The 22384-nt window shown below is 40.6% G+C and overlaps 1 protein-coding gene across 1 annotated transcript in view; it reads right to left on the reverse strand.

Annotated features, from left to right (window-relative positions):
* Sec6 (Exocyst complex component Sec6) overlaps positions 1–11430 on the reverse strand; it is a 55426-nt gene extending 43996 nt beyond the window's left edge. Inside the window, exons 1-2 of the mRNA XM_071659090.1 lie at positions 11293–11430; positions 9350–9413 (exon numbers count right to left, since the gene is read on the reverse strand). The gene's annotated coding sequence lies outside the window, so the exon portion shown is untranslated. The remainder of the gene's footprint in view (positions 1–9349; positions 9414–11292) is intronic.
* Between the last annotated feature and the right edge of the window lie 10954 nt (positions 11431–22384).

Genomic DNA, 22384 nt, shown 5'->3' on the forward strand with positions numbered 1-22384 from the left:
AATACTTTTTATTTTGCCTTCGGTATTGTAATTGTTCCCACTGTAAATATGGCAAAACAGCTTACTGCAAGAAAACTTCTCTTAGCTTTCAGGGTCATGGAGCAAGTGCTAGCATGTTGTGGGAAGATAAACATGGCATAAGATAAGATAAACATGGGCACCCTCTGCTGCTACAAGGACCAAGAAATGATGAGAAAGATTTTCATTTCCTATTAATACTTTCTTTAAAGCCTAGGAAACTTCAACAAGTAGAGGAACCTCGCCAGCTAGTTATAAAACATGCTAGATATCAGAAAAAGAGGCAAAGTACATTACCTCATTGTTTCTGTAAACTCTCAGGACTTGATGAGCACTACACACTGCTATTTTTGGTGAGTACACATTTACACAATTCATATATGTAAACAATGATCTATAGTCTGTACCTGTTTTGTTACTATACGTTTAGTACTTATCTATATTTTACTTTGATTTATTTAATTACCCTGTCTTTCATATTTACTTTTCGTTCAGATGACCACAAAGTACCTTCTACAAATGCATCCTCAATTTATAAAAATATTATTTTGCAAAATGTTTTCAAATTACAATCCAGTTTTAAGGTAAGCATCTCTAGTGTAAATCAAGGAAACCCTGTAATGAAAAAGAAGGCGTGCTGAAAAACATGTCTTTTACAAAACTATATTAGGAAATGAATATGAGATCATTTTAAAATGTTAAATTTTTTAAAAAGCTTAATATCTATAATGGTTCTTTTATCTTTATGAATGTGAAGGCTAGTGAAATCCATGCACTCTTCCAACATGAAAATTTGTCTGCTAGGTAAAAAGTATCTCATCTGAATGATGAAAGCACAAAATACAGTAACAAGTACAGTCACAAAATTTACAAGTCTAAGAGGTACAGTCTGTAACTCTTAAACAATTACAGAATGTATATTTCCTAAGGTGTGCACGGAACAGAGTGAACTGGAACGACATGGCATACTTGGGTCGAAGTGCTCTCAGTGGAATTAAACAGGGCATGCAAAAGGTCCAGGGTAAACCATTGAAAGGTCTGTAGGGCCTGGATGTAGACAGAGCTACGGTTGTGGTGCATTACACATGACACCTAGAGAATGAGTCTGAGCAGATGTGGTCTTTCTCCATCTGTTTCCTGGCACTACCTCACTGAAGCAGAGGGAGGCAATGCTGTTTCCTGTGGGGATGGGTGGCTCCAGAAATGGATGAAGGAGAGTAAGTATGAATAAGTGCATGTGTACATGCCTGTGTGTATATATATTCATACTTATGTATATGTATGTGTGGGGATAGGTGAAAAATAATATTCCCACGTATTGTAGAAGGCGACTAAAGGGGGCGGGAGATAGGGGCTGGAAACCCACCCCTTCTTGTATTTCAATTTCTAAATGAGGAAACAGATGGATGAAGGCAAACATGAAAATGTACATGTGTATACATGTATATGTTGATATGAATATGTAGTACATGCATGAGCATGCATGTATATATGTGTGTGCATACGAGTAGGTAGATCCTTCTTCACCTGTTTCCTGTTGCTATCTCAATGATGCAGGAAATGGCAATCAAGTATAATATAAAAAAAATAATGTGTGTATGTGCATGCATGTATATACAAGTTTGTATATGAGTGGATGGGTCTTTCTTTGTTTCCTGGCTCTACCTCGCTAACACAGGAAATGGCATCAAGTATATATCAATAAATATGTTTCCTAAGTTATCCCTGGGGATAGGGAAGAAAGAATACTTCCCTTGTATTCCCTGCATGTCGTAGAAGGCAACTAAAAGAGGAGGGAGCGGGGGTCTGGAAATCCTCCCATCTCGTTTTTTAATTTTCCAAAAGATGAAGAGAAGGGGACCGAGTGAGGATAGTTACTCAAAGGCTCAGTCCTCTGTTCTTAACGCTACCTTGCTAACATGGGAAATGGCGAATAGTATGAAAAAAAAAGTTTCCTAAGCATGGATAGGCGGTTAGGTTTAATAAATGACCTACTCTGTGGCAGGGCAGGTAAAGCAATGCTATTAAATACTCCCCGAAAATTTTAAAAGTGGCTTCAGTAACAGGTTACCAAGTATTTCCATCCAGCAGTAATTTTAACTTAGATCCATACTTGTGCAGGCCATGCAGTAGCCTGTATATTATGGCAAACACTTAGGGATGGCTTTGTCAATCATGGTCATTGTCCATCTTGAGGCTACACTTTTTGACGAAAATTACACTTTTGGCTATGGAGCAAAGTTTTTGACATTTTCCAATGTTTCCATCTATTCTTGTTTTACTCCCAATTACTACAATACACTGCAGGCAACACAAGTGTCTCATGGAATATCCTTCATATTAAATCCCCTGAAATCCTTCAAACCCTCATTTTATTAGCAACAATTTTTTTAACTTATGTATACTTGATAAGCACTTCTTTCTCTTCACCCTTTCTGTTACAGCACAGAGCAAACAAAACGTGTTTTGAGTACTGCTGTCAGTTTTTCAACACTTTAAAGTGTGGATAATGTTAAGAACCCAAAACGTTTGAGGAAGATTGTGTTTGCACCCCCTTCCTTTGAATACGGGCGACGACATGCACAATGAACCTAACCCATGCTGTTCAGATGGCTGCAAAATTTCTTTATTCCAAATTAATGCATATAACTAATCAAGGGCCATGGCAACTACTGAAATGGACTGGCTAAGAAATAGGGCAATGTGTGCATTAACCCTTCCACTACATAAAGCAGCTCATAGCCATCAAAAATTACTTTCCTTCTTCTAAAGTATGCAACATTTCTCTGTCTTTGAGATGATGGTCAAACATTGCCTGTACTGACATCTGGAAGTGTGAGTGATTAACAACATTACTCATACAATGGCAGAATTTGTATTTAACTTTCTAAACATGTTGAGCCAATATATATGGAGTGATGATGCAGTTGAATGAAAACATACACATTTACAAATGAATTATAATTAATAGTCTAATCATCAATTTATGAGTAAATGATTTCACAACAGATAATCAACTATTCTAATGTTCAAGAACCCACCCCTTTTCAACACAACATACATATGGAAGATATCAATTGTTCAGTTGGACATGGAAACCTAATTTTGGTATCCTGTAGCTAAATTATGGTTAGCTCACAATCAACATTCTAAGGGCATTGAGGGTTTCGAGATGTTGCACTCTGAGCTCAAAAAAAAATCTAATGAGCATTAACTAAAAAACAAATACCTTTGCTATTTGGTTATGTAATGTCAATAAGTGGAATGTCTAATGGGTTGGAGGTATTCACATTTTCCCACATTATCTCAATTTCTTCAAGATTACTGTCTTTGTTAGACTCTATGGAGATATCAAGAGGATTATCAGTCTCATCCAATGCTTCAATACCAGAGTCAGCTTCAGAATGCCTTACTGTATTTAATACCATGCACTCATCATCTGCATTGCCTCCTGTATAATTACTACTGTTGTTTGCAGAGCATCTAATATCTTCACTGTTTTCAAGGGATACATTCTTTTTTGCATTTACATCCCTAAACTTCAATGAGTTATTTGATTTCTTAAAACTCACAGTTTCTTCTGGTTTCAAAGACCCTTCACTTACTAAGTAAACGTCATCTACTTCCAATTCCTCAGTATCGGATCCACTACAGTCTAAATCCTGTTCATGGTAAAGCTGTACATCAGCCCTATTACCCTCAATAGTTTTACTCAACTTTTCACTACTGTGCTGGGTCTTACTTACCTCATTATTTTCAGGACTTTCTTTTTTCATTATTTCCTCAACCATCTTCCATTCATCATGTTCATCTTGTGGATCACCTCTACTTTCAGTATCATCACAATCAACATCAACAGAATGTACAGTAAACATATTGCATTCAAGATTTATTTTACTGATGGATGGTACATCTTCCTCAACTTTCCTCTCAGAAGACATATTTTCTTTACCTGATGATACATTACCTTCAGTTTCACGAATTCTGTTATCTGACATTTTACTGTTATGCCTTTGGGTAAAACTACTATTCTGGATTCGCCATGTATGATTCTGAGAGCTGCTACTACTCTGATTTTGCCATTTTCTATATTGATTTTGTCTATCATATGCCTGGGTCTGCCACCTACTGTCTCTCATTTGCCAATTCTGTAACTGCTCCTGCATATTATGTCCCATACCATGCCAACCATTTCCCATATTTTGCCCTGCATCACTTTTATTGTTTAATCCTAATCCTTGACAGTGCATATCATATTGTGGAGTGTGCCAACTATTTCCTTGATTGCACCAACCATCTCCTTGATTGTGCCAAACATTTCTTTGATTGTGCCAGCCACTCCTCTGACTTTGCCAACCATCTGCTTGACACAGCCCATAATTTCCTTGATTATAATTTTTTTGACTGTGGGAACCACTTCCTTGATTTTGCCAACCATTTCCTGCCTTATGCCACCCATTTCCTTGATAATGACAAAAATTTCCTTGACCGTGCCATCTATTTCCTTGACTGTGCCACCCATTTCCTTCATGAAATTCCTGATTTCCTTGAATGTACCATGTGCTCCCTTGGTTTTCCAACAGATATCCTTTTTTTCTCATTTGATTTCCACGATCTTGCCATCCAGAACCTTGATTCTGCCATCCACTTTCTCGACTTTGCCTATTTCCTTCAATCTGCCAAAATTCTCTGGGACTCGTCTGTTGCCATGAAGACCCCTGAGGGTAACTGTGTTTTTTCTCTCTTTGCCAATAGCCATGGCCAGATTTTGAACTCATTTGTCTTCCAACTCTTTGATCACATGACCAATGACCCAACGGTGCATTTTTCTTAAACTCATTTTTTTCTTTTTCACATTCAAAAAGTCTATTTCTAGAAGAGTTGGCTTTTGCCTCTTGAGTATTAGGGGATGGCTTGGATATTTCTAATGAACTGGTGGCACACTGTTGTTTACTTGCATGTGTATCTATTGTGGATTCCATTTGACAGTCATAAGTCTGAGTATCAGCTGTTAACGATTTAGGCTTATTAGTGGTCACTAATTGACATTCCATATGACTACTTCTAGATACTGGCATAGTTGTCAATACTTGCTTATTTGTTTGACTGGAAGCAACTTCACCCACTGCCTTTTCAGCACATACCTTTATTCCATTAGTTTTAGTGGTTACATAGTCTCCTTGTTGCTCAAAATCACCATTTTCAGCACATGGCACCTCTATTCCACCGATCTCATCAGTTACATGGTCCACTTCTTGTTTATATGCAGCCTTTTCAGCACATGGCACCTCTATTCCACCGATCTCATCAGTTACATGGTCCACTTCTTGTTTATATGCAGCCTTTTCAGCACATGGCACCTCAATTCCACCGATCTCATCAGTTACATGGTCCACTTCTTGTTTATATGCAGCCTTTTCAGCACATGGCACCTCAATTCCACCGATCTCATCAGTTACATGGTCCACTTCTTGTTTATATGCAGCCTTTTCAGCACATGGCACCTCTATTCCACCGATCTCATCAGTTACATGGTCCACTTCTTGTTTATATGCAGCCTTTTCAGCACATGGCACCTCTATTCCACCGATCTCATCAGTTACATGGTCCACTTCTTGTTTATATGCAGCCTTTTCAGCACATGGCACCTCTATTCCACCGATCTCATCAGTTACATGGTCCACTTCTTGTTTATATGCAGCCTTTTCAGCACATGGCACCTCTATTCCACCGATCTCATCAGTTACATGGTCCACTTCTTGTTTATATGCAGCCTTTTCAGCACATGGCACCTCTATTCCACCGATCTCATCAGTTACATGGTCCACTTCTTGTTTATATGCAGCCTTTTCAGCACATGGCACCTCTATTCCACCGATCTCATCAGTTACATGGTCCACTTCTTGTTTATATGCAGCCTTTTCAGCACATGGCACCTCTATTCCACCGATCTCATCAGTTACATGGTCCACTTCTTGTTTATATGCAGCCTTTTCAGCACATGGCACCTCTATTCCACCGATCTCATCAGTTACATGGTCCACTTCTTGTTTATATGCAGCCTTTTCAGCACATGGCACCTCTATTCCACCGATCTCATCAGTTACATGGTCCACTTCTTGTTTATATGCAGCCTTTTCAGCACATGGCACCTCTATTCCACCGATCTCATCAGTTACATGGTCCACTTCTTGTTTATATGCAGCCTTTTCAGCACATGGCACCTCTATTCCACCGATCTCATCAGTTACATGGTCCACTTCTTGTTTATATGCAGCCTTTTCAGCACATGGCACCTCTATTCCACCGATCTCATCAGTTACATGGTCCACTTCTTGTTTATATGCAGCCTTTTCAGCACATGGCACCTCTATTCCACCGATCTCATCAGTTACATGGTCCACTTCTTGTTTATATGCAGCCTTTTCAGCACATGGCACCTCTATTCCACCGATCTCATCAGTTACATGGTCCACTTCTTGTTTATATGCAGCCTTTTCAGCACATGGCACCTCTATTCCACCGATCTCATCAGTTACATGGTCCACTTCTTGTTTATATGCAGCCTTTTCAGCACATGGCACCTCTATTCCACCGATCTCATCAGTTACATGGTCCACTTCTTGTTTATATGCAGCCTTTTCAGCACATGGCACCTCTATTCCACCGATCTCATCAGTTACATGGTCCACTTCTTGTTTATATGCAGCCTTTTCAGCACATGGCACCTCTATTCCACCGATCTCATCAGTTACATGGTCCACTTCTTGTTTATATGCAGCCTTTTCAGCACATGGCACCTCTATTCCACCGATCTCATCAGTTACATGGTCCACTTCTTGTTTATATGCAGCCTTTTCAGCACATGGCACCTCTATTCCACCGATCTCATCAGTTACATGGTCCACTTCTTGTTTATATGCAGCCTTTTCAGCACATGGCACCTCTATTCCACCGATCTCATCAGTTACATGGTCCACTTCTTGTTTATATGCAGCCTTTTCAGCACATGGCACCTCTATTCCACCGATCTCATCAGTTACATGGTCCACTTCTTGTTTATATGCAGCCTTTTCAGCACATGGCACCTCTATTCCACCGATCTCATCAGTTACATGGTCCACTTCTTGTTTATATGCAGCCTTTTCAGCACATGGCACCTCTATTCCACCGATCTCATCAGTTACATGGTCCACTTCTTGTTTATATGCAGCCTTTTCAGCACATGGCACCTCTATTCCACCGATCTCATCAGTTACATGGTCCACTTCTTGTTTATATGCAGCCTTTTCAGCACATGGCACCTCTATTCCACCGATCTCATCAGTTACATGGTCCACTTCTTGTTTATATGCAGCCTTTTCAGCACATGGCACCTCTATTCCACCGATCTCATCAGTTACATGGTCCACTTCTTGTTTATATGCAGCCTTTTCAGCACATGGCACCTCTATTCCACCGATCTCATCAGTTACATGGTCCACTTCTTGTTTATATGCAGCCTTTTCAGCACATGGCACCTCTATTCCACCGATCTCATCAGTTACATGGAGGTAAATGCAAGAGTTTTGGAGAGAGGGGCAAGTATGCAGTCTGTTGGGGATGAGAGGGCCTGGGAAGTGAGTCAGTTGTTATTTCTCAATGATACAGCACTGGTGGCTGATTCAAGAGAAAAACTACAGAAGTTGGTGACTGAGTATGGAAAAGTGTGTGAATGGAGAAAGTTGAGAGTAAATGTGAATAAGAGCAAGATTATCAGGTTCAGTAGGGGGAGTGGACTTAGCCATGAATGGAACCATTTAAGCAGAAGTGAGTCACAGGGTGTGGGAGGGGTAGAAGGTTTTGGGAGTGATGAAAAATGTGTGGAAGGATAGAACATTATCTAGGGGAGCAAAAATGATTATGTTTGAAGGAATAATAGTTCCAACAGTGTTATATGGTTGCGAGGCATGGGCTGTAAATAGGGTTGTACAGAGGAAGGTGAATGTGATGGAAAAGAGATGATAGAGGACATCATGTGGTGTGTGGTGGTTTGATCGAGTAAGTTATGAAAGGGTAAGAAAGATGTGTGAAATAAAAAGTGTGGTTGAAAAAGCAGAAGAGGGTGTGTTGAAATGGTTTGGACATATGGAGAGAATGAGTGAGGAAAGATTGAGAAAGTGGATATTTATGTCAAAGGTGGAGGGAACAAGGAGAAGTGGGAGACCAAATTGGAGGTGGAAGGATGGAGTGAAAATGATTTTGAGCAATCGGGGCCTAAACATACAGGAGGGTGAGGTGTGTGCAAGGAATAGATTGAATTAGAATGATGTCAATGGACTGAACCAGGGCATGTGAAATGTCTGGGGTAAACTGTGGAAAGGTCTGTGGGGCCTGGATGTGGATAGGGAGCTGTGGTTTTGGTGCATTACACATGACAGCTTGAGACGGTCTGCCTTCCTTGCACAACCTCACTGAAGTGGGGATAGCGAAGCTGTTTCCTGTGGGGCAGGGTAGCACCAGGAATGGTTGAAGTCAAGCAAGTAGGAATATATACATGTGTATATATGTATATGTATGCGTATGTAAATGTATGTGGTGGGATATAAATTGAATATAAGATTCTGCTGTGACAATATATGCATAAGTACGCAAATACCTTAAAAAGTGATGATGTACTTTGTCATAAAAGAGAATATTTTCTGAACAGAATTATACAGATAATCTCTTTTAAAATTTGCCAAAATCTGAACCACACATGTGGCAAAGCAATACAATGAACCCTGATTATAATGTGTCAAAAGTCTGAAATGACAAGATGAAATGTCCTATGTCAAGGAATAGGTGTACATTTCAATTGTGGTAAATTTTGCTTTAAATCAACATTATTATACTGTGATACAAAAAAATCAAATATTACTTTAGCTTATAAAATTATAGAAAATGCAGCAGTCCAAGCTACAACAGTAGAGGTTTTATCATAAGAAGAACAGATGTACCAATGAAATGGAGAGAAGCATATCCATCATTATAAAAAAGTCTGCTTTGAGTTTGAATCCTCACTTGCTCAAGTAGTTCTATAAAAGCCACCAATGAAATCTGGATAACACCAGAAAAATAGGCAAACACACACCAAAAAATTAGATATAAAAAAAATAACCAAATCGTTCTCCTACCGTTTCATTTTGATTCAAATACAATACTCTATCACTGCAAAATGTAATCAATAAAATTCCTAGGTAGTCTGTCATACTGAAATCAACCAAAACACATGGTTTAATGTAAAATTCTAAATAGGTAATCTGAAGCAATTCTCAAAACCATAAGTGATTAAATGAAAAGTTTCACAAACCTTGGAGCAGTCCACAAGGAAACATCAGGTGGCTGGTTGAAATAATGTGATAGTAGACACTGATCTGCAAAAAGAACAACACAATCAAGAAATTTTTCTATGTAATTTCTTACTTTCTCCAACTTTATTACAAGTCCATTAATGAACTCGTCTGAAGAATAGCTGTTGGAAACACAAAGACAAACAAATATGCAAGATGACAAAATATTTAAAGATGGTCACCTTTGAAAGAATCAGCAAAGTCCAGCAAGAGCTGTCAAAGGAGAGATCTCACCCACAGCAGTACTGAAGTTTAGGGAAAGTGTAGCATTAAACTGTAAAGCCAAGCACCCTTCCCTAACCCCAGGCTGAGTTTCCCTCTGTCCTAGTATACCTTAATATAAGCTTGAACACTGGTAAGACAAATGAACAGTAGCATAACTTCTAAGCTATTCATTTGTGTTCATGGAATAACTTCAATATATAATACAGCGGTTTAAACACGAGGAGCAAGATTTGAAGTATTTTTGTATTCTATGAAAAGTAACAATGGAAACAGTTAAATATGAATCAGTAATATAAATTAAGAGAACATGAGAATCCCTCATATTTACACCTATGGGCTCAAAATTACCTTAAATCTGGGCCTAGCCTGGGCTGTGGGGATGGATAACCCAAACAGTTTCACTTCACAAGGAAATATCTAAAATATTCTATTTCATTTATACTTGATCGCCATTTCCCACATTAGTGAGATATCACCAGGAAACGGATGAAAAAAGGCCACATCCATTCACATTATCATATTCAAAATATACAAGACACATTGTCATCGACTTCCTTTAGCTATACTTATTGCATGCAGTTGGCCTTCTGTGTGTTGTGGTGGTTGGTGTTGCGAACTGTGATGCATGTACAGGCTGCTCAGGGTCGAACCCGTAAAAATTTAAATCCTGGTCGAGGCAGTCAGCCCATAGTCAACATAGCTAGGTACCTAGCTTAAGTGATTGGGTTGTCAGTGCCATCACAGCTATAAAAAAAAATCCCCACATTCAGAAATGCTACCATAACATCACTTCATTTTTTTCAATAACATGGGAAATATGTTTAGATTGCTGGCAGAAGCTACGTGTGGCATGAACTGTTTCCCTTACTTTTACCCCATGTACATCTAAATGAAAACCCTCCTCTAATACCACTGGATAAAAAGAAATGTTCCTAATGAAGTTCTGCTTTTAAGAGATTTCTAATGAATAGCAGAGGCCAGCGACACCAACTTCTTCCATATCCTCAATGTATTTCTGTAATGCCCCTAAACTGGAACTTTATCAGTTCTGAGTAAAATACCCCAAATCTAACTCCACAACTGTTTTCATATTCTACCCTCACTACAAAGCAAATAATACCCAAAGCTAGTTTTGATGCATGGCTAAAACTGCTGCTTTACCACTTAAATATACATCTTAAAAATGTTTCTTCTAAAGTTAATCCATTAATTTCCACACTGCCATACTATATAGGGTGAGTAAGACTATGGTTATCTATCTTAACCTAAGCTTAACCATCTAATACCCCACTCTAACTGGAATAGTAGTGGTTCGTTTTGGCCAGTTCTTGGTAAAATAACGACCCGAATTTCCCCTACACTAACTCTAGTAGCAACTGAATCCTTTATCTACCAATATCTTCACATTAATATCTAACGACATCTTCTCAAATGTTTAATTTGAGCTTTGCAAAGCAGAATAAAGCACTTGCGATAAACCATAACAAATAAAACCCGAAAATCAAAATGATGGGGCTTCCCTCTCCGTAAACAACACATCCCCATTAACACTCAGCTATGCTGTAGATATCAGGTCACCCCCCGGAGGTAATTCCATTTAATGGCACCTAAACAGTTAATGATCATTACCCTCCCCATAAGAACATGACATCCAACACTTAATCATAACATAATTTACCTTTCCACTAAACGGACCACGTCCCCGGGATGTTGAATTAACGCACTCTCAACAAACACTCAAGATGCCAGCGGGACACAGCTTCTAAATTTTCGGGCTGCCATGCAATGCACCTTATACCTGCCCTCACGTCTTTAGCCTTTTGAGTGTGGAGAAATTTAAGCTAGATGGCTATGTAATTGTACTAACCAGAAGCCACACTTGAAAGCAATTCCACACCATAGATGAAGATGCCTAGATGTAGTGCCATCTATTGGTTAACAGATAAACTACTTAGGATTCATATCACAGAAAACTTGCGTTTGACGGTAGACAATCATAAAATAATTGGGAAAATGATTATAGTGGTAATATCGGTAGTCAGATAAAAACAGTGGTCCTACCATAGGCATATTTAAAGATGTTTTACATCAAGCTCCTCTTCGTGTGGCTTTTGGATGTAATCCACTGAAAATCATTTGCTGATTTTTACTTGACGTAATCAGAGATTTCTTTCAACCTCGTTTCTGTGTCATCTGTTCTGCTGCTCAAAAGGATGATTAAGTACCTTCTTTGATTCACTTGTTATTCATTACAAAGTATAATAAATAAATAAATAAATACATAAATAATAAATTTTCATAAACAAAACAGAGAATAGAACTGTGACAAATTTAACTGTGCCAACTTTAATTTTGAATATTCTCAATTAGATAATTCTCAAAGGTGAACAATTGTATTTCTTATTATTGATCAGTATGAAGAGGACCTCTAAGATAATTGCACACAGTCCGAAATTTTAAATATGCTTGTAATTACCTCCAAACACCTTGATATACTGTTGACGATTTAATAAGTTCCTGGAGTTCTTGTGGTCTGTTTTAAAAGACTTAACACGTGTGTAACTTGAATAAAATATTATTTTTATGTATTTTAACATTCTAAATGCATAAACTTAACATATATATCACGCTTCTCATATTTTTGCTGTTGGCAACTCAAGGGTGGGCCATTTTGATATGGTTCTTTCCCTGCACCGCGAAGCTTTGGATATCTCCACCTTCTCATGTATTTCCCAATAACTATGGCCTAGGACATTTTAAAAGACATGTTTTTCACTTCCTTCAAAATTCGTAAATGTGTGTGTGTGTGTGTGTGTGTGTGTGTGTGTGTGTGTGAAGTAAGTCCATAGATTTTGTCCTTTACGTGACCTCTGTTTATAATGTCAAAAATTTCGACTGTTTATTCTGGTAATATTTAGAAGAGAATAAAAATATACACCATTAATACGAAGATGTACATAACCTTCATCTAAAAGTGACTTTTACTTGCTGGTGACCAGCCTTCCGCTTTCATTTTAAAGATGAGGTAAGAAGTATCTTTTTTATTTAATGCGATATTTTCATTGCGATGCAGTTTAATTAACACAAACCTTGTACAGCAAAGCTTTTGAAAATCGCCAGGACTTGGGAGCCGTGAGTGCAATCCTCGGCAGACTATGTGATCATCGCATAATATATGAATTACCCACAAACATCAACACTGTCCATGTTTCTCCCACTCACCCTTTGAACTCCATTTCATTACTCGTTCCGTCAACGCTCCACTGTATTTCTAATTTCCCGAGCAAAAGTTTAAATTGAGCGTTTTCGGCAACTTAGCGACAACAAAAAATAGGCTTCTAAATCGCACAGAAGTTGTGAATGCGATATTTTTCAGAAACCCCTGCTCTTACCATTACGATATTCGCCCTCAGCCGCTATGTTGTAACACTTCAGACCACCAGACAGACACCCCAGAATTTGCCCCGAAAATCATTGCACAATGAGTTCAGCAAAATCAAAATCAAATCCAAGCTTGTGTAGGGATATTTTCCTAAGCAATTATAATGTCAGTAGATTCTTTAACATTTTTGGTCCCGAAACTAAAAGATTTCCCCATATATCTTTCATTTTCTAAAACGGTTTCTTACGAGAATCAAGAACCTTATCAGAGACTTAATATCGACCGTGTTTTAGCCATTAACACAGTGGAGCAACACAGACGGCCCTACTGATCTAAGGTAATGCTCATGAGACTGTATTGATCGCCAGGGCAAATTGTGGAACCAGAATCCAACCATTCGCTCCCAATACCAGGAAAATCACCCTACAACGACTCTAGGCTCATCTTTAAAACAGCACAAGCGCTTTTCATTACAAGATACGCCATTAGAGATTAGAATGTAGAAATATAGTGATAAAAAAGTATACGTCAACAGTCAGAATCAACAAAACCGGGTTTATATCTAAGGGCGTGATCAAAGGACAACCAAAAAGGTCACAACCATCACCATGCAGCTGCACACCAGCCATGACCTCCGTTCTCTATGATGGAGTTATGAAAGAAAATGTAAAATTTAGGTACAGAAACTATTGTAAATTTATATTCTCTCTGCTGTGGGGTCTCCGATTTAAGTAGATAAGCTTATATATATATATATATATATATATATATATATATATATATATATATATATATATATATATATATATATATATATATATATATATATATATAATCACCTTAAATTGCAATCTATATCATGCAAAACATTTTTCCAGCAATTTTTTTGAACAATTCCTTTTGAATTTCTGCAACACTTCCTTGGCGATGGATTAATTACCTTTAGAGTCAATATAGATTTCAACCACTTCCAGCTAGACTGACGAAGGAATTATTGGAGTCATCCATTTCTTTTATTCCAGAAAAAAATCAATGTCTGAAACATTTCCCAGGAAACGAAAAATGTCTATGTGCTGAATCCATTTTCCCCCACGAAAACCGGATTCAGGCATCTAGAAGGACATTTCTTACTAAAGGTATCGACCTGGGGGTGTGGAGGGGTCGACTGTGGGGTCCTGACCCTGGGCAATGGTGGGTACAGGGGCGCCTGGACAAACCAACCAGACTCGCTTGCTCAGTCGCTCGTTTTCTTGCAAGTGACACAGTTCTATAGACGTTCTCCGGACAACTGTGGTACCTCTTCTTTCTCTGAATGTCTTCTTTGTTCTCTTCTTTCTTAGGATAGCTACTGTGTTCTCTTCTTTCTTTGAATAGTTACTTTGTTCTCTTCTTTCTTAGGATAGCTACTGTGTTCTCTTCTTTCTTTGAATAGTTACTTTGTTCTCTTCTTTCTTAGGATAGCTACTTTGTTCTCTTCTTTCTTAGGATAGCTACTGTGTTCTCTTCTTTCTTTGAATAGCTACTTTGTTCTCTTCTTTCTTAGGATAGCTACTTTGTTCTCTTCTTTCTTAGGATACCTACTTTATTCTCTTCTTTCCTTGAATATCTACTTTGTTCTCCTCTTTCTCTGGATAGCTACTGTGTTCTTTTCTTTCTCCCTGGATGGCTGTGGCGTCCTCTTCTTTCTCCCTGGATGGCTGTGGTGCCTCTTCTTTCTCCCTGGATGGCTGTGGTGCCTCTTCTTTCTCCCTGGATGGCTGTGGTGCCTCTTCTTTCTCCCTGGATGGCTGTGGTGTCCTTTTCTTTCTCCCTGGATGGCTGTGGTGTTCTCTTCTTTCTCCCTGGATGGCTGTGGTGTCCTCTTCTTTCTCCCTGGATGGCTGTGGTGTCCTTTTCTTTCTCCCTGGATGGCTGTGATGTCCTCTTCTTTCTCCCTGGATGGCTGTGGTGCCTCTTCTTTCTCCCTGGATGGCTGTGGTGCCTCTTCTTTCTCCCTGGATGGCTGTGGTGCCTCTTCTTTCTTTGGACCGCTGCTGTATCCTCATCTTACTCTAGCTGTGGTGTTCTCTCTTCTTTCTCCCTGGATGGCTGTGGTGCCTCTTCTATCTCCCTGGATGGCTATGGTGTCCTCTTCTTTCTCCCTGGATGGCTGTGGTGTCCTTTTCTTTCTCCCTGGATGGCTGTGGTGTCCTCTTCTTTCTCCCTGGATGGCTGTGGTGTCCTTTTCTTTCTCCCTGGATGGCTGTGGTGTTCTCTTCTTTCTCCCTGGATGGCTGTGGTGTCCTCTTCTATCTCCCTGGATGGCTGTGGTGTCCTCTTCTTTCTCCCTGGATGGCTGTGGTGTCCTTTTCTTTCTCCCTGGATGGCTGTGGTGTCCTCTTCTTTCTCCCTGGATGGCTGTGGTGTCCTCTTCTTTCTCCTGATGTCTGCGGTATTCCTTTCTTTCTCCCTGGATGGCTGTGGGTCTTTTTCTTTGAAAGCGCTTGCCTCTGCCTCGAAGGGTTTCATATACTCCTGTTTGTTTTTTTTTAATTCTTTCTGAAGTACATTTTATGGATTCTACTTTCATGGATAATTATCAGCCCAAAGTCGAACGCATGGGTTCGAATCCTGGCTTGCTGGCAGTCGGTTCCTCCTACCCCAGCAACCGAAGTCTCGTCCCTCCCTCCCAGGAGTGCACTATTCTCATCTGTCTCTGTCTCTCTCTCTCTCTCTCTCTCTCTCTCTCTCTCTCTCTCTCTCTCTCTCTCTCTCTCTCTCTCTCTCTCAGCAGCAGCACAATGGACATCATTACCCAACCACTCCCACAGACCGCTGGGTTGGCGGCTGTGTTCGCTGGTGGGGGCCAGGATGTGTTTAATCTTATTTTGGCCCCCATACTATATCCTGCCCATACATGCCTATGTTATATAAACGGGGTGTCTGTCGCCATATTCCCTCTATACGCCTAACTCGTCGCCAGTTCTCTACCCTACAAGAACTGAAAAGGAGATGAATTATCTGCCGTGAGGTTTATATATATATATATATATATATATATATATATATATATATATATATATATATATATATATATATATATATATTAGAATAGATTTCTCGTACCGAGTCGAAGCTTCGAACGGGGTAGGGTTGTAGATTAGGGTTAGGGGTTGGGATCCTGTGGATCACAAGGGAGTATAGGAAAATCACTCAGTTATCCAGTAGACACGAAGGGGAGAGGGTTGTTGAAGCGTTTGATGATGTCACATTAGCCAATGTCCGCTGACGTAATAGAATATCCGTGGAAATGCTGGGGATGGAGTTAATACTAAAGTCTACTTAAAAGTCAGTCTGTTTTATATAAGGCACAGACTGCCAATGATAATTCCATCATGTGAGGTAGAAGAATCAGTTGATTATAAACCTCTGATATCAACAAAACTGATAAGAGAAAGACCAGAGAGGAAGACAGAAGATATATGGCCGGACCACAATTGAGAGAGGTGAGTTTACAACAGTGAAGGGTCCAAGGCTATTATAATCTGTCCACGACGGGAAGAAAGAAGAGACAGAAGTGATTTGCTCACAACCAGGACAAGTCTGATGACAGCGAACACTGGGAGAGATTCAAACGAAGCAGGAAACATGTGCGAAAAGATATGAAAAATTACTTTTAACAGTATAAGAGTAGTGCAAGAATGGAACAGAGATAGAACTGGAAATGTGAGGATAAACAAAAAAGTTCAAAGTGGTATGATAAAGTTCAAGAGATGGGGGCTCCCCCCACGAGAGTAGAAATCCCCCACACCCCCACCACCAACACACACACACACACACACACACACCTCTGTATAGGAAGGACAGACAACAGGAGACCTGATGGTCTATGATTAGGTTTATCTGCTGGAAGACATTATATGCGAAGGATAGATAACAGATCTCGTGGTCTACTGAGTGGGTAACAGGGCACCTGATGGTTCATAACGACGTCATGAGCAGGACACCTGATGGTCTATGACAAGGTTATCTAATGCAGGACGATACATGGGAAGGACCAGCAGGTCACCTGCTGGAGGACAGTACATGGGAAGGACCAGCAGGTCACCTGCTGGAGGAGAGTACATGGGAAGGACCAAGTCACCTGCTGGAGGACAGTACATGTGAAGGACCAGGTCACCTCCTGGAGGACAGTACATGGGAAGGACCAGGTCATCTTCTGGAGGACAGTACATGGGAAGGACTAGGTCACCTCCTGGAGGACAGTACATGGGAAGGACCAGGTCATCTTCTGGAGGACAGTACATGGGAAGGACCAGCAGGTCACCTGCTGGAGGAGAGTACATGGATACATGGGAAGGACCAGCAGGTCACCTGCTGGAGGACAGTACATGGGAAGGACCAGGTCACCTGCTGGAGGACAGTACATGGGAAGGACCAGGTCACCTCCTGGAGGACAGTACATGGGAAGGACCAGGTCATCTTCTGGAGGACAGTACATGGGAAGGACCAGCAGGTCACCTGCTGGAGGACAGTACATGGGAAGGACCAGGTCACCTGCTGGAGGAGAGTACATGGGAAGGACCAGGTCACCTGCTGGAAGACAGTACATGGGAAGGACCAGGTCACCTGCTGGAGGACAGTACATGGGAAGGACCAGGTCACCTCCTGGAGGAGAGTACATGGGAAGGACCAGGTCACCTGCTGGAGGACAGTACATGGGAAGGACCAGGTCACCTCCTGGAGGACAGTACATGGGAAGGACCAGGTCACCTCCTGGAGGACAGTACATGGGAAGGACCAGGTCACCTGCTGGAGGAGAGTACATGGGAAGGACCAGGTCACCTGCTGGAAGACAGTACATGGGAAGGACCAGGTCACCTGCTGGAGGACAGTACATGGGAAGGACCAGGTCACCTCCTGGAGGACAGTACATGGGAAGGAGCAGGTCATCTTCTGGAGGACAGTACGAGGATTCCCTTCAAAATGGGTTTCCTTGACATATACTGGAGTTCCTACCGACAGTTGGCGAACATAGTCGAGTCTAAGACTGAAATTCGTATAGACATACATGACGAGAACAGAAGACGAACCTATCTACTATGTGTGAGACTTGCTATACCTCAATGAACCCACGATCAACTCATACGAATGAACGACTCAGCGTTGAATCCACTGGGACCCTTAAATCGCTCGATTTGGTAACGAATAACATCCCTTTTATCAGTACGGAGAGATACTGCCTCGCAGAGCCGATGTGGTAACACATCTTTAGGCCCTGAAGTGTGATTAGAGTTACGTAACGGAGAGGGTCATCACGCTCTCGTAACGTATACAGCTGGAGAGATGATGGTGATAATGACGTACAACTGATGCACCGTGGTTCATCGGCCACACACACTCGTTATTGCCAGTGGTAAACTGGAGCTGGGGCGAGTGTGGGTGGGCGGGTGGTGGAGAGAGAGAGAGAGAGAGAGAGAGAGAGAGAGAGAGAGAGAGAGAGAGAGAGAGAGAGAGAGAGAGAGAGAGAGAGAGAGAGAGAGAGAGAGAGAGAGAGAGAAGGGGGAAGGGGGGAGGGGGGGAATTCTTATTCAAATCGTTGTCATCATTTCAAGTGTTAACCACAAGGAGTTCTCTGTTACTGTGCCACTACCCTGTGTGATGGTGTCAGTTTACATCACTTGACCCATGTCATGAGGACGGCCGGGGCTAATGAGATAGTTGCCCTCCCATCCCTTCACCCATACATACACCCACACACGTACAAAAAAAATGTCATTAAACACGTCAGGACTTTATACAATGACTAACGTCTTTGGGATGTATCTGCTAAACACTCGTTTTCTGTCCTTGTACTTGCTAAACACCCGTTTTCTGTCCCCTGTGCTCCAAATCTTAATGCAAATATTTCCATTTTGGAATTTGCCGTGTAAACTGCCTAAATGGAAAAATAAAACTAAATTAAAATGCTTACAAATTTCTCATCTTTTCCGTAAATGTCTTCGATGCGTCGAATTAATGGTAACCGCCCGCTAATTAGTGACATTTCACATTACTACATTGTTTATAATGTACATTTGATAATTGGAGACAATTTACGAGACTTGAGGGCAAATTCAGAGATGATACAGATGACCTTGTGTCAAAATACTCCGCATTGCAGCAATAATGTCAAAAACTTTACATACAGCCGTTGGCTTACTAATGACGAAGCAATCAAAACGGCACGAAATTTAATGACATCTGTCAAAGTTATACACCGTAAATATGTAGACAAAGATCTCCAGTATCACGGGCTAAATTGCAATGTAGAAGAAGTTTGATAATGACGGCCTTAATAACTGGGACAGCTGGTAAACCTTGAGCGAAACCGTTCAAGCATCCTAGCCTACACCGGCGCCATATACACCGTAAAAGTGCATGTAGTCTTTGAATTATCTTCAATACTGCAAGGTTTTCAAGATCTTTCGATTGACTACCAATTCGGGATGTATGTCTCGCCTCGGGCTGAACCCCAGGACCTATTTACCACTCTCTTTTCTTTTCCTATCTTTCTCTTCTTTGACGCACTCCCAAATGGAACACCTGACAAATAAGGGGGGAAATCAATCATCTCTTTAACGTGTGATTACATTTCTTGGCCATAAATAGGTGGCTGAGCAACAATCAAAACAATACACTTGTAGGAATACCATTCGAATCCCACTTTTTTTTTTTTTATATCACATCTCACTGCTACCCTCCACACACAGTCTGTATCTTTAACTATGCACCACACATAATCTGTATCTTTAACTATGCGCCACACATAGTCTTTACCTTTAACTATGCGCCACACATAGTCTGTATCTTTAACTATGCGCCACACATAATCTTTACCTTTAACTATGCGCCACACACAGTCTTTATCTTTAACTATGCGCCACACATAATCTTTACCTTTAACTATGCGCCACACACAGTCTTTATCTTTAACTATGCGCCACACATAGTCTGTATCTTTAACTATGCACCACACATAGTCTGTATCTTTAACTGTGCGCCACACATAGTCTTTATCTTTAACTATGCGCCACACACAGTCTTTATCTTTAACTATGCGCCACACATAGTCTGTATCTTTAACTATGCACCACACATAGTCTTTACCTTTAACTATGCGCCACACATAGTCTGTATCTTTAACTATGCGCCACACATAGTCTTTATCTTTAACTACGCTCCACACATAGTCTATATCTCTAACGCTCCACACGGTCTACATCCTTAACTACGGGAGTAATGTCTCCAGTTTCGAGTGAAGAAAAAAAAAAAGGAGATGAATAACAAGTGAGTTGTTAGCTTGATATGGTTATAAATGATGCAGATGGAGAGATATGGTGGTCGCCCCGTTATGTAAAACGAGAGAGAAAAAATTTAAAGATACCATTCGTCTCCGTCAAGGGTAAAGATATAGCTTACGTCATAATAGCAACCCCATTGCATAAAAGAGATTAAAAATATGGCCATAGGTGATCAACCCCACAAGTGCGAAGATATCTCTCCATAGCAAAATATAAAAACATCGCCCGCTGTGGAATGCTATATTTCCTTCTGAATTGTCCTTTTTTTTATTCGTGTTTTACGTCGTCATTCTCATTTTTTTTTTCCGGTGATGGGAAAATAATTCACGAGATGAAAGTCAGGAATAAGTGGACACGATTGAAGTGTCTGCAGAGGGTATCTGCCGTTATCTGATAATATATATTTTTTTATCTGTCACCCGAGTGTTTTCAAAGGATCGAGCGGACGATACGAAACCCACTCCTCGAGAGCGATATGAATAACATGGGATTCTAATGCTTTACAAACTCCACAAAAAAGAATCCACACATTTCTCAAAATAGCATCATTTGTCTAATCTACATTCTCTCTCTCTCTCTCTCTCTCTCTCTCTCTCTCTCTCTCTCTCTCTCTCTCTCTCTAATCCCTAGGGATAGGGGAGAAAGAATACATCCCACGTATTCCCCGCGTGTCGTAAAAGGCGACTAAAAGGGGAGGAAGCGTGGAACTGCTCGAATGCCAGGGTGGACAAAGGCAATGGACGGCGTTGAGGTCTACCTTCAGTGTGGCTGTGGAATGTAAGGACGAGAAGTTCCACATCCAGACATACAGCCCTCAGAAGCTACTACACTCCCTAGACAAACACGAGACACTCCCGTCCATGCCCTAGACGTCACCCATCCCTTCAACACTACAAACACCTTTTCATAGTCCAAGACCATGTATGCCCACTTTGCAACGACCACAACAAAAACACCGAACACTTGCTCTTGTAGTTGCACTTGCACTTACTCTTCACACACACACACACACACACACACACACACACACACACACACACACACACTACACTACACTACACATTAAACTTATGGAAACCACATGAAAATAAAAGGGACTCCAACATGAGACATTAAATAGGCATAATCCACTTGAGGCAGGAAGTTTATCAAACCACTGACTATTCGAAACACACACATTATATATATATATATATATATATATATATATATATATATATATATATATATATATATATATATATATATATATATATATATATATTATCCCTGGGGATAGGGGAGAAAGAATACTTCCCACGTATTCCCTGCGTGTCGTAGAAGGCGACTAAAAGGGGAGGGAGCGGGGGGCTGGAAATCCTCCCCTCTCATCACTTTTTTTTTTAATTTTCCAAAAGAAGGAACAGCGAAGGGGGACAGGTGAGGATATTCCCTCAAAGGCCCATTCCTCTGTTCTTAACGCTACCTCGCTAATGTGGGAAATGGCGAATAGTTTGAAACAAACAAACGAAACAATATATATATATATATATATATATATATATATATATATATATATATATATATATATACATACCTATACATTTCAATGTATACATGCATATACATACACAGACAAATACGTAAATACACATGTACATTTTCATTCTTGCTGCCCTCAGCCATTCCCGTCGCTACCCCGCCACACATGAAATGGCACCTCCCCTGGCCCCGCACGCGCGCGAGGTAGCGCTAGGAAAAGAAAACAAAGGCCACATTCGTTCACACTCAGTCTCTAGCTGTCATGTGTAATGCATCGAAACCACAGCTCCCTTTCCACATCCAGGCCCCACAAAGCTTTCCATGGTTTACCCAAGACAATTCACATGCCCTGGTTCAATCCATTGACAGCACGTCGACTCCGGTATACCACATCGTTCCAATTCACTCTATTCCTTGCACGGCTTTCACCCTCCTGCATGTTCAGGCCCCGAGCACTCAAAATATTTTTCACTCCATCCTTCCACCTCCAATTTGGTCTCCCACTTTTCCTCGTTCCCTCCACCTCTGACACATATATCCCCTTT

This window comes from Panulirus ornatus, chromosome 67 (genome assembly GCF_036320965.1).
Source record: "Panulirus ornatus isolate Po-2019 chromosome 67, ASM3632096v1, whole genome shotgun sequence".
NCBI lineage: Eukaryota > Metazoa > Arthropoda > Malacostraca > Decapoda > Palinuridae > Panulirus > Panulirus ornatus.